The following is a 20,208-nucleotide window of genomic DNA, read 5'->3' on the forward strand; positions in this document are numbered from 1 at the left end:
CCTCATTGGAGGACAAAACGAACAGGCACCGCCTCCTCCCCCTTGCCACACCCAACCGCTAAGCCCCTCCCCCTTCCAAGGCCGTCCTCTTGTTGCCAGGCATTTTCCATTCCTGCTTTTGGCCTTTTTCTTTCTCGTTTTACTCGTAGGAGCGATCCTGCAATTAATTTTTTTTTTCCTGGACCTGATCCATGCCGGATCTTTAATCAAACAAGGAGCGTTAACACATGGGGGGAACATTTGGCCCATCATGCCGGTGCTGCATCTATCTATCAACCAGAGCGCCGTGGTCCGACACGTGACAGCGCATGATGTGTTTGCGGACAGCCGGCATGAATTTACTCCCAGCACGTCGTGTACGTATCCGACGACTTTGCGTCTTTGAGGAACTGACTCGATTTTGACCACGAGGATCCTGTGGATATCATGTACTTGGATTTCCATAAAACATGTTTATTTTAAACACAAAAGTATACGTATAAATAGGTCCGAGAAAATCATCTCTTTTTTGTTATACTCGTGCGTGGCCGTACGTGCAAAAAAAATAAAAAATAAGAAGAATTGTGACGTCAATTGTGACGTCATAGCACCGTGTACTGTCATTGGTTGGTAAATAAATGGCCGTAACTTGGGAATCGCTCGTCCGATTAATATCAAACCTTGAAAAGGCACATCCTCAGGTCCCCAGCAATATACCTGGCAACTTTCAATTAGATCGGACCAGTGGTTGTCGAGAAACAGCGGTCACACACACACACACACACACACACACACACACACACACACACACACACACACACACACACACACACACACACACACACACACACACACACACACACACACACACACACACACTCACTGCTGGAATTTTCGATAAATAAATATGGTGAATATAACTCATTGCAATGTTTGTAATAAGGACGACAAATGCAGGTGGTGTCAGGTCAGGTCAGGTTAGATCTGTGACTTGCAACAGATAACACCTAAACCTGTACTAACCTGTTTCATGGTCAAGTTGTCGGTGACGAAACTGTCTCCCCCACCAGGTTTCCTGGTGAGGAGGGGAGGAGGGTGTTTGGATATGGACACCCAGCAGGATGAAAAACAAAACCTGTCAAAGGGTGGAGGAGCTCCTTGTGAGCCAATGGCCATCCATATCTAGTGCCAAGCTGTGTCTGCGGACGTCCTCCTGCCAGGTGGGTTACTATTTATTAATTGGTTGGTGGCAGGATTTGCACTCCGGCCACCGGAAACCCCTTCACTCCGAAAAACACAAGAAAAACATAAAGAAAATTGAAAACCCACTCCGTGGAAGTACCTCCTGTGTGAAGAGTGGTTGTCATTGCCCTGTGTCCTTCGTGTCTTGTGCATTTTCCGTTATTATTTTGTGCATTATAGTTGGACATTATCGTTGTTTCGTATTATTATTATTATCATTAGTGCAATTGTATATCGCCAGTTGGTAATGTTCAATATGCAAATGCCGATATGAGATCTTCATTGTTAGTTCATGGCATTTTCCTGCATACCGTATCGTGTGAAAGTAATCAGACTAATATTGTCTATTTTCCATTTTGGTTGCAGATAAAATGCCATTATCATTGTCAATAAAATATTCAACTTGACAAAAGAGTTCTTCTTCATGATAGTGGCATTGTACATCGTCACCGGTCTGGATAGTGTGGCATTTGCGACTCGCCAACTTAAGACGTGGCTCATCACATATCGCGCAGCTTTTGACAACATTCTCCACGATGGTGGTCCTCGAGTGTGATATCCCGGACTGCAGTTTCAGGACTGTCGATGGAACTGACGCCATCGTTGTTGCCCTACTCACGAACCACAATCTCACTCATCAGCTCGCCACCGGGAATGACGCGAACGCTGCTGCCCGCCCTAAGGGCCCAAAGCTGGAGCGGCCGCGCATCAACATGGGAGTTGAGAGTTAGACTTGGAACTCGTTTGAGCGCCGTTGGTACAACTTCTGCCATGGCTCTGGGATAGACGCTGCATCCGCATCGGTGCAGCTTTTCCAGTGCCCCGGCGACGCCCTCGGAGATGCCCTCCTTCAAGCCGACCCTATCATCACAACACGTCTCGTCGACGAGGTTATGGCGGCCATGAAGTCCCTGGCCATCATCCCTGTGTCTCGCGGAGTCAAACGCACCGAACTTGTCGCCATGCACCAAAGCCTCGACAAACTCTTTCGGGCCTTTGTCGCCAGAGTCCGTGGTAAAACGGAAACTTGTGGTTTTTGCTTATCAGATAAATACGCATGCGGGAAAATAAATCTCGTGAATTACAACGATGAGACTATTCGCGATGTTACTTCTGGCAGGGACAGCTGACCTCGACATCTGCTGCGAGGCTCTCAGCATCTAGGGCATTCAGCTGAAGTCCGTTAACGATGTCATCGGATTCGTCGAAGGTAGAGAAATGGCCAGAAACGCCCTTCCGTCTCCAAGCAACTCGGCTATATCCTTGTTCAAGCGCGCCAACACCCTCAGACCCGACACGGCCGCCACAGCTACGGACGTGTGACGCCCAACGCCGACTGATCTACCACCTCCTCCGACGCCGCCACCTGCCGACAGGGCCAAGCAAGCGCCTTGCCCAGACTGCGGCAGAAACTTCTAATGTGTTCTCGGAGACTGCCCGCGGGTGGAATCACAAAGCTCAGGAATGGTGCAAAGAGTGTTACCTGGCCCAGCGGTGGCGTCACGGCGGTGCTCGCCACAGTGCAGCACAACCGGCAGCGACTAACGCCATCACATATGAGGAAGACTCGTTCCCCCAAGTCTCGTCGATCGCCACAACTCAACGCTATCGCGAGCGACGCTGGATCGCGCCGGTGTCTGACCCCCAAGTCGTCGTCTTACAGCATCACATTTTCACGGTGGGCAAGTGGCGTCGTGCTTGGTTCATGAAACACCCTACCCTCAAGCTGCGCGTCAGCATGGACAGGGCTGCCCCTGGTGCCCGTCGCCCCTTCCGCTCATCGACGTTTGCCGATGTAGACGCGGTCACCAACAGTGGCGCGCAATCCGACGTGTGGTCCCTCGACCAGTTCCTAGCACATGGCTTCTCCCGAAACGATCTTCGTCCTGTGTCGCTCAACTTGCAAGCCGCCAACAAGTCTAAAATCAAAATTGATGCTGCCTTTTTCGGCGTCTTTGAGGGCCGCGATCCTCAGGAGAACGTAATGTCACGCCATGTGATGATCTATGTCAGCAGCGACATCCACTGCCTCTTCCTGTCCCACGAGTCCCTCCTTGCCCTAGGGATCTTGCCGCCCAACTTCCCAACTATCGGTGCCACTCACAAGCTGCTCAGCAACTCCGAGACTGAATCTTCTATTGGTGCAATCAGAGCGCTGAACGCTGTATGCAGCGTGGGTGCTGAGGGCAACAAGGACTGCGGCTGCCCCAGATGACAAGCCCCTCCGGAGCAACCCTCGTTTCTTCCCTTCCCCTGCACGCCGGAGAGCAACAGCAAGATGCGAGATTCGCTGCTTGACCGTTTCTCATCGTTCACCTTCAACACGTGCCCCTACCACCCTCTACCAGTCATGGATGGCCCACCGGTGGAAATACACCTGGACGAGGCGGTCCTCCCTCGTGCATGCCACACCGCTGCACTGATCCCCGTACACTGGCAGAAAAAAGTATATGAGGACCTGCTACGTGACGAAGTCCTCGGTGTCATAAAAACGGGTACCCTACGGCGAGCCGGCCATGTGGTGCCACAAGATGGTAGTCACGCGCAAGCATGGTGGCACCCCGCGCCGGACAGTGGATCTTTCCCCGCTCAACCAGTTCTGCAAAAGGGAACCGTTCACCGCCGAGTCGCCCTTCCACCTCGCTCATCGAATACCAGGGAATACATGGAAGACCGTAACGGAGGCCTGGAATGGCTACCATTCCGCCCCTCTTCGCGAATCCGACCGTCACTTGACGATGTTCATCACCCCGTTTGGCAGATGGCGCTACTGTCGAGCTCCACAAGGCTTCCTCGCTTCGGGCGATGGCTACAACCGCCGCTTCGACGCAATCTTGTCCGACTTCGGGCTCAAGGAGAGGTGCGTTGACGACACCACCCACTACGACGAGGACTTGGAGTCTCACTGGTGGCGGACCATAGACTTTCTGAAGACTGTCGGTGACGCAGGCGTGGTATTGAATCCGGACAAGTTCCAGTTTGCACAGCGGGAGGTGGAGTTTGCAGGCTTCTGCATCACCGACACCTCCATCGAACCTCTGGCTAAGTTCCGAAACGCCATAAGGGACTTTCCGATGCCTAACTCCACCACAGACATTCACAGCTAGTTCAGCTTAGTGAACCAGGTGAGTAACGATGCTCAGCTGAAGGACATCATGGCCATATTCAAGCCATTCCTCAGTCCGAAGTACAAGTTTTTCTGGACCCCTGTACTGGCCGAGGCGTTTCAGGCCTCGAAAGTTGCCATAATCTCAACGATCCAGGAAGGAGTGAGAATCTTCGACATGGCAAAGAAGACCTGCCTCAGGCCTGATTGGTCTACAAATGGCATCGGATACTTCTTGCTCCAGAAACATTGCGGATGCTACTCGGAAGCACCGGACTGCTGCCCGGGTGGGTGGCGCATCATTCTCATCGGCTCTCGCTTCCTTTCCGGCGCCGAGTCGAGATATGCACCGATTGAAGGGGAAGCACTTGCCATCGCATGGGGTCTGGAACAAACCTGTTTCTTCACGCAGGGTTGCGACAACTTGCTAGTGTGACGGACCACAAACCATTGGTCAGGATTTTGGGTGACCGCACCCTTGATGAGATTACCAACACCAGACTCTTTCGGCTGAAGCAGCGCACCTTGCCTTGGCGCTTCTCCATCATACACATGCCTGGGAGGTCCAATTTGGCCGCCGACGTGACGTCTCGCCATCCTTTGTCATCAATTGCAGTAAGCTCCCTGGCCGTCGTCGATCAAATGGAACATGCGCTCGCCGCTGCGATGCGGCGCGAAGCCGCCGAGATTTCGGCGCTACCATGGTCTCGAATCTTCGAAGAAACCCAGAACGACGACAACATGCGTGCCCTGGTCCAGACGGTCGCGAACGGCTTCCCAGTAACTGACAAAGACTTGCCTCATGGTTCCCCCTTCTGGTAGTACCGTGACGCACTCTACATCTCAGACGGTGCTGTCCTTTTTGAGGATCGAGTCGTTGTTCCGCCCTCGCTCTGCCATGCTGTTTTGGACAACCTCCACGCCGCTCACCAAGGGACCTCATCTATGGAGCTCAGCGCACGTGCCATCATCTTCTGGCCGGGGATCACCGCAGACATTCACGTGATACGCGCAGCATGCGCCGACTGCAACCGCAATGCACCGTCGCAGCCCCCTTTCCTGCAGCATCAACGGTGCCTCCATCGACTCCTTTCGAATCTACGCTGACTATTTCGATTTTTGGAGGACACCATTACTTGGTTGTCGGTGACCGCTTGTCGGGTTGGTCGGAAGTATTCGCGTGTCCTCCCGGTTTCTCGCACGCAGGTTCCGCGGGCCTCATCGGGTGCCTCCGCTTACTATTCACCACTTTTGGCATACCGGAAGAACTCTCCAACGACGGCGGGCCAGAGTTCACGGCCGGTGTTACCCGTGACTTTCTCGTTAGATGGGGCATCAAGCATCGCATCTCATCCTCATACCACCCTCAATCGAACGGCAGAGCAGAGGTTGCAGTCAAAACCACCAAGCGGCTTCTGAGATCCAACGTCGGTCCCACCGGAATGCTCGACAACGACCGGAATTCCTGCGAGCCCTCCTTTAACTAAGAAACATGCCTGACCCTGACTGCGACATTTCGCCCGCCCAAATCATCTTCGGGAAGCCGCTGTGAGACTCGCTGCTTTTTGTGAACTGACTGGAAAAGTTTTCCAACCCCAACATCAAGCCTACATGGCGGGAGGCCTGGGAAATGAAAGAGTCGTCGCTTCGCACACGCTACGCTCGGTTGCAGGAGTCTCTGAACAGCCACACTCACCCTGCACTCCCTCTCCATGCCGGACACAGATGTTTTGTGCAAAATGGTACGGGAAATCATCCCAAGCGATGGGACAGAACCGGAACAGTCACCGAGGTGTTGGATCAGGACAAATACTGCATCAAGGTTGACGGTTGGGGGAGGGTGACAACACGGAATCGCAAATTCCTCTGCGCATTCGTCCCAGTTTCAACGGACATTACCATGCCCGCTCCCGTCCCCTCGTCATACCCGCCGCGGCGAGACTCGCAGTCACCAACGGACGTCCGTGCCTTTACTCAACCTCCTCCATGTCAGTTTCTTGCACAAGATCTGCCTGCCCCCGATCAGACAACAGAGAAGCCGCCTCCGCTTATCGCACCGTCAACTCCTCGCGCGGCTCCTCCTGCGAGCAGCCCTTCAACATCATCGTCCTCCCCATCGAACCGTGTCACGCCACCTTCCTCACCTCCAGACCCCATCGCTCCGACTTCACCGCCCACGCCTCCTGCTGCACATCCTCATCGAGCGACTCGAAGGAATCGGGTGACTGGTTGATGCAATAGATAAGCTTGGTAGTGTGCACCCCGAGCTAGGGGGGATGAAGAGTGCTTGTCATTGCCCTATGTCCGAGTGTCTTGTGCATTTGTCCGTTATTATTTTATGCATTATAGTTGGACATTATCGTTGTTTCGTATTATTATTATCATTAGTGCAATTATATATCGCCAGTTTGTAATGTTCAATATGCAAATGCCGATATGAGATCTTCATTGTTAGTTCATGGCATTTTCCTGTGTACCATATAGTGTGAAAGTAATCAGACTAATATTGTCTATTTTCCCTTTTGGTTGCAGATAAAATGCCATTATCACTGTCAATAAAATATTCAACTTGACAAAAGAGTTTTTCTTCACTGTGCAGCTGCCCTCCGCAGGGCGGCTCACCAGATGGCGGGATTTTGGTAAAGCCTTCGCGACCCCCACTCTTTGTTGATCGGAGGAAAACCACGCGGTAACCTTCCAGGGTCAGATTGTGGTAGTGTGTTTCAGGGTGGTACAAAGGTGTCGTCTACCAGACGGTGGTCCCTTCGGGTGGTTGCCTGTAATGTCCTATCCCGAAGAGAGGATGATCACCTGCCTCTGTTATCATCTGAGCTCAAGTGTTTGGACATCGGTATTGCAGCACTCTCTGAGGTTTGGAGACTGGATAGTCGCTCTGATGGTTACCATGCCCAAGGAGTTACTGTAGCTGTATCCAATAAGCTGACTCCAATGGTAATTGAGGTCACACCAGTCAATGAGCGTATTACGAGCCTCAGGATTCGTCACTCCTTGGGTGTCGTTTCCTGGTCTCTGTGCATGCCCGCTCCCATCCCCTCGTCATACCCGCCGCAGTGAGACTCGCAGTCACCAACGGACGTCATCAGGTACTTTCCGATGCCTAACTCCACCACAGACATTTGCAACTAGTTCAGCTTAGTGAACCAGGTGAGCAACGATGCTCAGCTGAAGGACATAATGGCCATATTCAAGCCATTCCTCAGTCCGAAGTACAAGTTTTTGTACTCGACCCCTGTACTCGACAAGGCGTATTATGACATTTTTAGCGTATTATGACTCGACGAGAACAGAGACATTTTTGTATACCTTGTCAAGGCTCGTATGAGAGCTAACACACAACGTACAGCAAGGGGGGCATGAGACAGGAGGGGCTGGAGTGGGAAGGACAAAACAGTGGGGAACAGAGACATTAGGAGATCTGTGGAAGGGAAAGGGATGGGGCGGGGAACATGGGGAATACATTATGGGGACTTTCAGGAAGAAAGGCAGGGAATTCGAAGGATGTGATGGATCACTGAGGCGAGTGATCTCACAGTGAAGGATGCATTCCATGCCACGCTCGAGTCTGTGGATGATCAGTGCCACAGACGAGATACTCTTCTCGTCTTGGGGGATTTCAATTATTCGACTGGAAGTGAAGGGTCTGGGTCTGGGTGCTTTGGGGAATCCTGAAGAGTTACGGACCACCATCCACAACTCTTCAGGATCACCATCAAGACCACCATCAAGACCATCATCAAAAATGGATGGTGGTCTTGGGCTTCAAGACCACCATTTTTTTTAATACAATGTCAAGGCTTGTGTAAGAGATAACACACAGAACATACAACAAGGGGAGCAGAAGATAGGAGGGATGGGGGAGGGAAGCACAAAACAGTGGGTCATAGACACATGAGGGGATCTGTGATAGTGAGCAGGATGGGGCGGGGTGCACGGGGTAAACAAGATGCACACTACAAGGACTTTCAGGAAGGAAAGCAGGGAATTTGAAGGACGTGAGTTTGGAGTGGATAAAGGAAGGAAGAAAATATCATGCTTTTAGATGGGGGAAGACAAGAGATGGTGATGAACAGCTGTTTTGAAGACCTTGAGGGAAGAGTGTGATTGATGAGTGTGTGAGTTTGTTCCAAACATGGGAAAATAGAGGAAAGAAAGAATGAAGGTGAGCAGTGATTCTTGATTTTGGTACTTTAACCAGAAGGGGGTTGCTGAAGGACCTTGAGCACCCTGCAGAAATATTGGCAGGACAGATAGCACACATTGCGGGGGAGGGGTGGGGGAGGCCAGAGAGGAGACAGTAGAAGACAGAAAGACCACCAACCTGTCTGCGGTGAGAAAGTGAGAGATCAAAAGGTTCAGCCTCACTGCGGGAGATACCAATGATCTTAAATGCCTTGGTTTTTACAGCGTGAAGCCGACAAAGGTGAGAAGCAGGAACACCAGCCCAGAGGGGAGAGCAGTACTCCATCAGGCTGCAGACGAAAGTTTTGTATGTGGTCAGGAGCTCAGGTGTGCCAAGGAAGGACTTTGCATGACGGATGATGCCCAATCAGTGACTGCCTTTGGAGGCCAGCTTGGAGATGTGGCTTTCACAGGAAAGATCATGGCAGAAAGTCAGGCTCAAAAGTTTGAATGAATGGACTATTTCCAGAGGATTGTTGAGAAAGTAGATGAGAGGTTTTCCAAACAGTCCTTTCGGAGAGACATCGAAAGAGTGTGAGATTTATCAGGATTGAAAGACATGTTCCACGTGTTGGACCAGTTTGTGATTTTATCCAGATCTGCAGAGAGTGAAGAGACTGCTGCTTCCCGATCTGAGGGATGACAGATGGAACGCCAGAGGGTGGAGGCATCAGCAAAGAGATAAAGAGGATTTTGCAGAGAGTCAGAGAGATCATTGATGAAAACGAGAAAAAGCACTGGGCCCAGAACGCTTCCTTGAGGATCTCCAGCATGGACAGGAAGAGGGGATGAGAGAAATCCATTAAGTGCCACACGTTGACTGCGACAGGAGAGGAAATCTGCAAGCCATGAGTGGAGATTGCCTTTGTTACCATTTGAAGAGTGTTTGGTGAGCAGGGTGGTGTGTTAGACCATATTGAAAGCATGCGATATGTCGAGGAAGATGGCCATTGAGGACCTCCATCCATTGTTGGGAAAGCAGGAACAGCAAGTCCAGGGTAGAGTGACCTGGTCTGAAACCAAATTGATGATCAGAAATAATGCCATTGGAGAAGAGTAAGGATTTAATATCAGAAGCGATGATGGATTCCATAACTTTGCTGATGATTGGGAGAAGGCTGATTGGACTTTAGATGCAGGGATCTGTTTTTGCACCTTTTATGCAGAGTGGTAATATTAGCTGATTGCCAAGCCGATGGCAGATGACCTTGAGCAAATGAGAGGGTGAATAGAACAGAGAGAGAGGGTGAGCAAGAGCAGCGGAGGAAGTTTTTAGGACACGTGGGCTGATGCCATCTGGACTGGTTGCAGAATCTGAGACGAGGTTTGATAGCAAGCACTCCACTTTGTCAGAAGAAAAGGACAGAGAGTCTTGGAACAGCTGGGTGCGACGAGGTAAGGTGGATGCTGAAACCGATGGGTTTCGGATGCAAGATTTAGATGCAAACACCGAGTTTTCAGCCATTCAGCCATTCAGAATTCTCAATTGTTTCACTTGTTGAATTGTTGCTGGTGCTTTATAAATTTAATTTTTGTACTGCAGTCAAATTGACTCTCAGTAATGTTTCCTTTTTCCCTGAGTCTTTTGACCTACATATTGATAAATGAATATCTTGCTGTGAAAAAGGTCTTGCTCGCTGCATGGAAACGGGCGGACCTGGTTTTTAACACTGCAAACTTTTGCCATGAGTGTGTTATTCTTTCCCTCCCACCCAAAATGGCAACGTATTGCAGTTCTGATTTATTTCGCCAAGTGCCTATCAGCTCATCCTGTCGTTGAATTGCCAAGTGTTTCACCGTCCCATTTTATCGATATCAAATGAGTATAAGAGGGATAGCTTCAGGATTCTAGTTGGTGAAGTTCATTCGAATGTTTCAGTGAATCATTGAATGTTGATGCTCCGTATGTTCGAAATTAAAGATTCTCCTTTTGTCGGCTGATTCATCGTATGGAAAAGAAAGGTATTTTCCACCACAATTTTGGTGCCCGAACAGGGACCACAAACCCCGGCAGGCTGGGAACAGCATCGTCTGGCATAACAGCAAGCAAGTGGCCACAAACTAAGATGTTTGCTCTGACTTCAGATCGGATGCTGCATCTCTTAGCGAAATGGGCAACGTGGTACTCCATTAATAGCAGAAGTATACAAAGGAGAACCTTTAAATTAGGGGGTTTGAGGCCTCTTAAGATACAGGATTTATCCTGGTCATTTGAATGTTTTGAAATTGAGGTTGGGAGGCCTCTAACGGAGAGTTGAAGGCTCTGCCATGCTAACAGGGGTTAGAGGCCCTGCTCGTTTAGATGTTCAAGTCCCCAAGGGGAAGAATGAATAAGTGTTACGAATGTTTGTCGAGTTACCTCTTTTGATTTTTCTGTTTGTTCATTGTACTCACTGGAAGTTTACTTGCTGTAAAACTGTTGCAGTGTTATTACGTGGAGGTGTTACAGAGTCGTAAAAGTTTTGTGTAGAGGACATAATTTGGGTGTTCCAACCTCGTGTTCCACATGTTGAAAGAATTGTATTTGTTTTAGTCATAAGTTGTAAGGATAGAACTCTTGCATGTTTGTATTTATATGTGATTTGTATGTGCACTGATTTGCATTGATCTGCATGTAGTACCAAGTTTTGTATTATTTGAGTTATTTACATTAAGTATGCGAGTGTTGAAATGGAGCATGTGTGAGTCCAGTAGATTTCACTGGAATAAAACGTGCTCTGTTGTGTATTATGAACTGTGAAGCTTATGGGAATGAATAAGTATGGAAAGTGGAGATAAGGCTTGGTCGTCACCGTACACTGTGAAGACTCTGAATGAGGCGAAGTGCACACGTCAGTTCCAGAGGAAAAAATGACGACAGAGTCCTCACACAGCCGTTGCATCTTTGGCGTGTACACAAATAACTGGGTATATGTCCGCTTGTATTGAAAGACAGAGCCCTGGCATTGTGGTGCGGTCTCTTTGGAGTGCAGGGCAGATGCCATTGAGAGTGCGTTAAGACCAGATAGAGAGGTGGAGTGTTTGAATTTGATCCTGGTGAACATCTGCATTAGAAGCGATTGTGGGCTCCGAGGAACTGAAGATTAGTGTACAATGTCATGCATGAATGTCTTGTTAGAAGTGATTTTGCAACAACTAAAGCATGATGGGCACATGCATCTCAGTGCGGTTTTAAATATTCCTACAACTGGTGAGACAATTTTAGTGTGTCTTGAGTTATGAATCACGTTATGCCTTGAGAATGGCTCGATGGTGCACAAATGGAATGGTGTGGATATTCTGTGTGAGAATCCCTCACTCGTGCTCTGGTTAAACCGTAGGAGTCAAAATGTATTAAAGCTCAGTTTTTCACACTGTGAGATAACTTTGTATGCTCTGTTGGCTTTGAACACTGTACGTTACATAAATAATAAATGGATGGTCATTTGCATACATAATTAAGAGTATCATTTGAATACCTGTTCTAGAATAATAATAATAATAATAATAATAATAATAATAATGCATATATGATAGTCTTGGGGTAACATGTGAAGTCTAGAGGCCACTTTGGCTTGATGCTTATAACGCCAAGGCCACGGGCTCGTTTCCCACATGGTCTAAAACTAAACTGGAATCTTTGTGTTTTGTCGGCAGGCAAGGACAAAGAAGTAAAATGTTTCCAAAATTTTGATTTGATTCATAACCATTGTGCTTAAAATGTGATCGAAATGTAGAAATGTGATATGTAATGATTTAAAGTGATTTGTAAAGTCACAACCATCTCACAAACTTCCTTTAGGTGTTTTGCAGGTAGGGCAATTCATTAATGTCTGCATGATCCCTCGGATGGACGTCAAACTAGGCGTGCTGTCTTTAATAGCTGATGGATGTTAAAGACAAATTCCTGCCTAAACTACTGCTGGGAAAGCAATGGCAAACCACCCAGTATTGATACTCAGTAACAAGTATGGGCTTTATCAGAGGAGGATATCGATTCAGGCAGGCAAAAGTCAAACCCTAACCCTAACTCAAATGAAATTAATGGGATGGCTGCAAAATTGCCATGAAATAACTACGAGACATTACCAGTGCAAATTCCTCTTATAATTGATATGTGAAGCAAGTACATCAAGTGGTGAAGAAAATTGGGTTAAAATAGTGATTTATGAATATGATTGGATAAATATGTTATTGAAAGAAGCTCGTGCTCTGTAGACTGGCTCTTCGTCTGAGTCCTCCTTAGACAAGTTTCAGACTGGCTCTTTGTCTTGTGCTCCTTGGACACACAGACATTTCTTGTTTATCACAAAAACATGCCAATCCCTTGCCTGCCAAGGTCGACTTGCCCGCAGAGCTTTATGCATGGGTAGCAGAAAGCAAAACATATCTGTCGTCTTTATACGGGTCTCTATTTGTCAGGTTAATTCATGAATCAAGTTTAATTGGACCTCAATTTTGTTTATTGTCACACTGATAGACCATAAAGCTGTTTTATTTTTTTATTTTTTTATTTATTTTTTTTGTATACCTTGTCGAGGCTCGTATGAGAGCTAACACACAACGTACAGCAAGGGGGGCATGAGACAAGAGGGGCTGGAGTGGGAAGGACAAAACAGTGGGGAACAGAGACATTAGGAGATCTGTGGAAGGGAAAGGGATGGGGTGGGGAACATGGGGAATACATTATGGGGACTTTCAGGAAGAAAGGCAGGGAATTTGAAGGATGTGAGTTTGGGGTGGATTAACAGGGGTAGAAAAGATCGAGGATTTGGATGGGGGATGATAAGAGGTGGTGGTGAACAGCTGTTTTGAAGGCCTGGAGGAAAGGCCTGTTTCAGAGAAATTGGATAAATATGCAAGTGTATTGTACCCAAACCTTTTGCCATGTAGATGCTTCCTTCACGAGGAGTAGGCAAGTTGTTGCAGGCATGAAGTAAAAATTAATTATACACAGGCGAGCACAAACACTGATGGTTTCAATTCTGCATACCTGTACGCTTTCTTAATGAGGTCTTGTGGGGGATCCACCAAGATTGCTACATCCATGGACAGAGTGCTTTGAGCTGCAATTTGAAGTGCCATTTGCCTTGTGACTCAACTTTGACAAGTGACTCGACTCGCCTGATGACTCGACAATTTTTGTACACCTGTTTAAAAGCAGAAGTTTAAACTGTATTTATTTGTTTTGATGAAATAATAAATTTGTATTTAATGGGTCAGAGTAAGTGCAGAGATGGCCAGAGTGAGTGTGATGAGATATTGCAACATTTTGTTGTATAAGTGAGAAAGAAGTAGATAAGAAATGGACAATGTCATAGGTTTAAAATGTTGATGGAATTCTAAATGGTGATGAGAAAGGTTGGTTAGGCCAAGGTCACATTTGCCACGGCGGCCGTGGGGTCTCCAAAATCTACGGCCACTAGCAATTATACGGCAGCCGCAGTATTTCCACGGTCACACAATGGAGCAGTCACATATGTTTTTATTTTTCGGGGAGCCGCACGGCATATTTATTAATTGTGGAGACCGAAAACGTGGGGTTGCCGTACAGTCTTTGATTTGATGTCGCACGGTGACCTTAAGGGGGCCCTGCGGCGGCTATAGAATTTTCTAGGCAGATGCAAGGTAGCCTCAAGGTGCCCGCAAGGCGACCACAGGGGGCCCTAAGGCGAACGTGCGGCCAGATGGACGGTAACGAATGGGTTAATTTTATTATTTTTTTCACCAGTTTTTTTTTTTCGGCTTGTCGAATTGCTACGGCGAATGTAGAAATGAAAAAAAGTTATAACTCCGCGTTATAATGCCACGGCGACCTTACGACCTGTAAAATATAGCCAAACGGCGTAGGGCCACCCTGAGGCCACCGCACGTTTCTGTCAATTCAGAGGGCGTATGGCTGCCGTATCCTCGCCGTAGAGCAAATGTGACTAAGGCCTTACAGATTATTTTTCAAGATTTTCAGCTCCTTTGACTATAAAAGAAATGGATGCTCATCAGATCGATGAAACAACATTACCATTTGGTATTGTTTGGAGAATTTTTGTATCTCTTAACCATGTTGTCAATACAAGCTTTTGCACCCAAATGTTCCCAAATGAACGCTCTGCAGCCAAAGTGTGGTCCGGGAGCAATCTCAAGTTATGCAGCTCGGCAACGCACTCTGCTGTAAAATGTCAAGGCCGAGCTGCATGGATCCACTCTCACTATGGTGGGAGTTCACAGAGCTGGGAGTTCCGAGAAAGACTCCCAAACGATCGCCCTGTGACCGCAATGATTACCATGCTATTTTTAAAATTACTCCTGTTAATTAATGTAATAATGTACAACCAAGCATTGAATTACTAGTGTGCTTTGACCTGTATTGTAGTGATACTCTTGATAATGTTTGCATACACCGGGTTTGTTGTCCTATACATAAACATGGGGAAGAGTTGGTAATGAGTGGAGGTTGTGTATGGTAACAGAGTTAATTAGTTTCAGACTCAGCTCATAAAAAATAAATAAAAAAAACTCATTGAGAGCACTGGAGGCACAAGATTTTTGTGTTCATTGTTTCTTTTTCTCCATTACAATTTATTATGGTATTCCAACCTTCATGTTTCTTTTTTGATATAATTAATGGGTTGATTATAGACTAAATTCCTTTGGTATTTGAGTTGTCCTGGATGGCTTCTCATGTGATGATTTTGCTTTGCTTCTCTGGTCAACAGATTAAGTTTGTTTTGAAATTGTTTGAATTTGGATTCGTTATCAGATGAAGGTTTATGAAAGGAATCTTATACAACCACGTTTTTGTGCTTGATCAATTTTGGCAGCCCATCAGTCATCCGGCTTTCAGCTTAATATCAAGTTTTGTGTTGGAATTACAAATTGGGAAACCTTTGTCATATAAGTCTTGTAATCTTAAATTAAATGTAATATAAGCCACATTGGGGTCTTCAAGTGACAGTGAGTTATTAGAGTCCACATTTTTGGAACAGCAGTATAATTTAAAACCAGTATGATTGGTGATATCACAGTTAGGTACACCGTTTGTTATTGATAGATATGTGATCAATTTCTGTAGCTATGGACCTCATGACATGGGATGATCTATTAATTAAGGGAACAAAAAAGTTTCTGAAAATTGAATCAAGATAATATATTAAGTTGAGGTTGTTACATAATATTGAAGGAGGGTCTATGTTATAAAATTGATTGACAGATTGGTCAATATTATATTTTTTAGGAATCATAAGTTAAATGCCAGGGGAAAATCAATATATGAGGGAAATCAGCATGGCATTTACATAACCATAATGCAGAATGGCTGGAAGGATGGTAAGACCAACAGCAATTATGAAATAAATTCACGAAATTAGGAATTGTACCATGTATTGTAATTGTATTGCTCTCACTGAGTAGTAGCTGGTACTGGCCTAACTGTAATTTAAATAAAATGCCTCCATATATTGTGGAAAGACAAACAAAAAAAAGACAAACCAGAATCGTGCCAAGTACAGAAGGCATTAGAGAAATGAATGTTAAGTAGGTCAGAGTGGAAGAATTATATTATTGAAATTGTTCAATGACACCACAAGCAGCATTAAAATATTACTTATTTTATTTGTTTTCTGATTAATTGGACAGGTGCGTGATTTTTGATGAAGTAGTACTTCTTGTATGTTTACTTAAGTAAGTTGAGGTATTTCTAACACTGGCTTGACCATCTTTCCTCAGTATGTAAATGCTAAGTGAGTTGAAAATAAATACATAAATAAATTAACTGTGCAAAATTGAATTGCTTTGGATTAAGGACTTGCTCTGCAGGGGGAGCCTGTCCTCTTATTGGGTTTGAATGTTGTACTTAGAGCTCAGACAAATTAGGACATATTAAAAATTAAAGAAGAAGTAAACTTTCATAATTATTACACAGATGATGGAATATTTTTTTGATTAAAAGGGATCTTTGGAGTATGGTGGACAAAATTGTTGATTTTGTTGAACATGTTATTTGTTATATCAGTACTTTTCAATCGTGCTACTACAGCATTGCCCTCACTAAAGGCAACTTCACTGATTGCCTCATGCTTTGAGAGGAAATTCCCCCCTCTTTAATGGTACAAACTGAAGAGGCCTTTCTAGAATTGTGCAAACCCTGATAAATACTGCCCCCATTTCCACATTGAGTAAACATACAACTGAGATTTGTTTAGATTTTAGCATGTCATTTAGGTGTGAAAAAAAAAGAAAGGTAAATTTTTATATAATATGGAATGTACGTTAGATGCTTCTTTTAGAGCCTTTGTCAGTCTTTTTGAAATACATAGGCCTACTACGTTATATTGACTAATTAATTATAAATCAGTGTTTAACCTTGAATTTGTTTGTTTCAGAGTGTTGAGAGCTGTTGAACTATGCAGAATACGATTTCGTCTCATGAAGCTTTGGAAGAACTTCCACTGAAAGATTGGACAATAGGGAGAACCCAGATTTGGGTGATTGGGCATTCAACATGTGATCATTGGCACGACCCCCTTCTTAAGGAGATAAGATGAGCATGTTAAAGAAAAAAAAAAGAAAAAAATACACTGAGGAGAAGGTTGGACAAGTCAAACCCCGGCAAGGCAAAGACTTAACGTTGCCATTGCATGATGCCTGCCTGGGGGAACGACCCTGACGACACTCATAAATTGCTGCCCTGCAGATACATTGTGAACTTGCCATGGTCACACAATGCACAACAAAGGCCCTGAAGGTCCCTATGGTGAGTCATTTGCAACGTGTGTTCAATGTTGTGAGCGGGACTCGTGGAGCCATCACGGCTGCCTCCAATGTGCACAGCTAGCTTTGGCGAGTCAAACCTGATTGCTCGAACTGCTGCTACAAGGCCCCAAATTGATTCAGCCAAAACGGGGCTGAATCTCTGGGTCATATTTCGAGTCCTCTTTGTCTCCTTCAACCCAGTGTCATCTGCAACCAAGTTTCGGGCCCAAGCTCGTACTTGCCAAGATATACCTGCTCTGCAGCTCAAAGATCACCTCGACTGTGATTCCTGTTGGGTGCTGCTCTATCTACACCCTGACCCACTTATCCTCTGGCCTCGGGTAGCATGTCTTTTTGATTTGTGACACCTGCTGAGAAAAAGGCCATGAATTAAATGGGAACACACTCACCAACCTGACTGGGACACAATTGAAATGGCCATCATCAAGCATTCTTCTCCGATGATCACTTGCTGTCATTATTGATTGAACTTGTGTAAGGGATATCTTTTCTCCTCGAGGAACAGGGTATGGTGATCGTGTGTAATATAAGTCTTCAAATTTTCCTGATACAGGAAAAAATGGGGGATGTGGAAGAAAAATAATTATATTCTTGTATTCTCAATTACATTCACTTGTTGAATTGTTGCTGGTACTTTATAAATGTAATATTTGTGCTATAGTCAAATTGGCTGTCAGCAATGTTTCCCTTTTCCCGACAGTCTTCTGACCTACATATTGATAAATGAATATCTTACGATGAAAAAGGTTCTTGCTCACTACATAGAAACAGGCTGACCTGGTTGAAAGCACTGCAGACTTTTGCCACGAGTGTGTTATTCTTTCCCTCCCACCCAAAGAGGCCACGTATTGCAGTTCAAAGTTCTTTCACCTCGTGCCGATCAGCTCATTCCGTAGTTGAATTGCCAAATGTTTCACACTCCCATTTTTTGGATGTCAAATGAGTATAAGAGGGATAGCTTCAGGCTTTTAGTTAATGAAGTTCATTTGAATGTGTTAGTGAATCGTTGCATGTTCTTGCTCCGTATATACAAAATTAAAGGTGCTTTTTTGGATGCTGATCCATGGTGTTGAAAATCGAGTTCTTTTCCACCACAGTGGATATGCTGTGCTCACGTCGTTGCATGTAGTTCTGTCTCTGCCTGGAACACAGGCATCATCCCAACTGACTGGAAGAGGGGCTCTCTGGAAGAGGGGCTCTGTTGCCCCTCTCTGGAAAGGGAATGGTGAACGCCATGACTGCAACAACCACCGAAGGGTGACACTGCTCTCAGTATTGGGCAAGGTTATTGCTCGGATAATTCTTCATGGGGTTCGCCACCATCTGCTTGAGCACCAGCATCCAGAGCAGTCAGGCTTTATATGAAAGCGGTCAATGATTGGCCAAATCCTTGCACTTCAGGTCCTCACCAAATGCAGACAAGAGTTTTGGCAGGGACTGCTTGCAGCCCATGTTGATCTCTGCAAAGCGTTTCATTCCGTGAATCGGGATGCCCTCTGGAGGATTCTTGATCTTCGTGGGGTACCACCAAAACTGATCAAACTGATGTCTGAATGATACTCTGGTATTGAGATGCTATGAGATGTGATGATACCATCTCTGACTTATTTTCAGTTGTTACTGGAGTTCTTCAGGGGTCCGTACTGGCCCCAACATTTTTCAGCACTTGTATGGACTGGAAATGGGGAGGATGTCGGTGAGATCAAGCTGCGGTGCATCATTTGGAAATGTCAAGATCTCTGACCTTGATTTCACAGATGATGCAGTCATCCTTGCAGAGACTCTGGATATCCTTTTGGGGGCCCTTGTACTAAATGAGGAGTCGGAGCCACTTGGTTTATGGGTTTATTTGGTCAAAACGAAGATCCAGGCTTTCAATGACATATTGGTTGCTGCTATCATGTCTGTACCTGTTTATGGTGAGGATGTTGAGGTCACACAGAGATTCACTTACCATTGCAGTGATATTCATGTCTCTGCTGGCTGTGAGCCAGATGTCAATATACATTTGGGCCGGGCCTGGGGAGTCATGGAGTCACTGGATCATGGGGTGTGGTGCTCTCGGTACCTGAGCAGGAGGATGATAGTCCGAATCTTCAGGTTCTTGGTGCTTCCAGTCTTGCTCCACAGATGTGAGCCTTGGACTCTGCCGAGGGATCTTAGATGGAGGCTTAATTCCTTTGGTACCCAGGCTCTTCATGGAATCCTTGGCTATGTGAATGCTGGTCAGACTTTTGCTGTTCCTTTGGCATCTGAACTTTGCGATCTGAATGCTGTCCAGACTGAGCACTGTTCAGACTTTGTGTCCAATAAGCGGTTGCTGAGAGAGACTCAAATGAGATTTGTTTCCTGCATAGTCCATGAGCATGAGCTGCGGCTGTATGGACACATGGCTCATTTTCCTGATGCTGATCCTGCTCACCAGATTCTCTCAGCGAGGGAGTCTCGTGAGTGGAGGAGGCCAGTGGGCCGACCACGTGCCTCGTGGTTGCAGCAGGTTGACCATGATCTCAAGGAGATGGGGATGGGCCAGGCAGAGGCCCCTGGTGTACTGGTGGAAAGTGGATGCAGCGACACGCTGCTGTGGTGCATGCTCCCATACGTGACCTGACCTGACCTGCACAGATGGATTGAGGAATTCCTATCTGTCAGAGCATGAGTGGTCACCAATGAGGTGAAATCCGTTGGAGGTGGAAACCCCAAGAGTAGGGGAATTTTGTTGGTTCTGGCACTATCCTATTTCCCCCATTGACTTTAATGTTAACTCAAGGAAAAACTATTTGACCCTGCCAATAAAAAGGAGTAAACTTTTTTCTCACAAACATCTCCTGTGGCACCAACTTCTCTTTCTCCTCACCCACCTCTTCCACTCATCCTGCACCAGCTTCTCTGCATTCAATTGTTTCTGGAACCAAGCTCTTCCATGAGCCTCC

General features: G+C 46.3%; 1 long non-coding RNA gene across 1 annotated transcript; it reads left to right on the plus strand.

Moving 5' to 3' along the window:
• Positions 1 to 70: 70 nt before the first annotated feature.
• LOC147012767 (uncharacterized) lies at positions 71 to 18,329 on the plus strand. Its single transcript, XR_015051056.1, has 3 exons — positions 71 to 356; positions 1,050 to 1,199; positions 16,885 to 18,329. It is a non-coding gene; the product is annotated as an uncharacterized LOC147012767 (long non-coding RNA).
• The last annotated feature ends 1,879 nt before the right edge of the window (positions 18,330 to 20,208 follow it).

Source organism: Eptatretus burgeri, chromosome 14, assembly GCF_056783735.1.
Source record: "Eptatretus burgeri isolate ZD-2024b chromosome 14, Ebu_testis_v1, whole genome shotgun sequence".
NCBI lineage: Eukaryota > Metazoa > Chordata > Myxini > Myxiniformes > Myxinidae > Eptatretus > Eptatretus burgeri.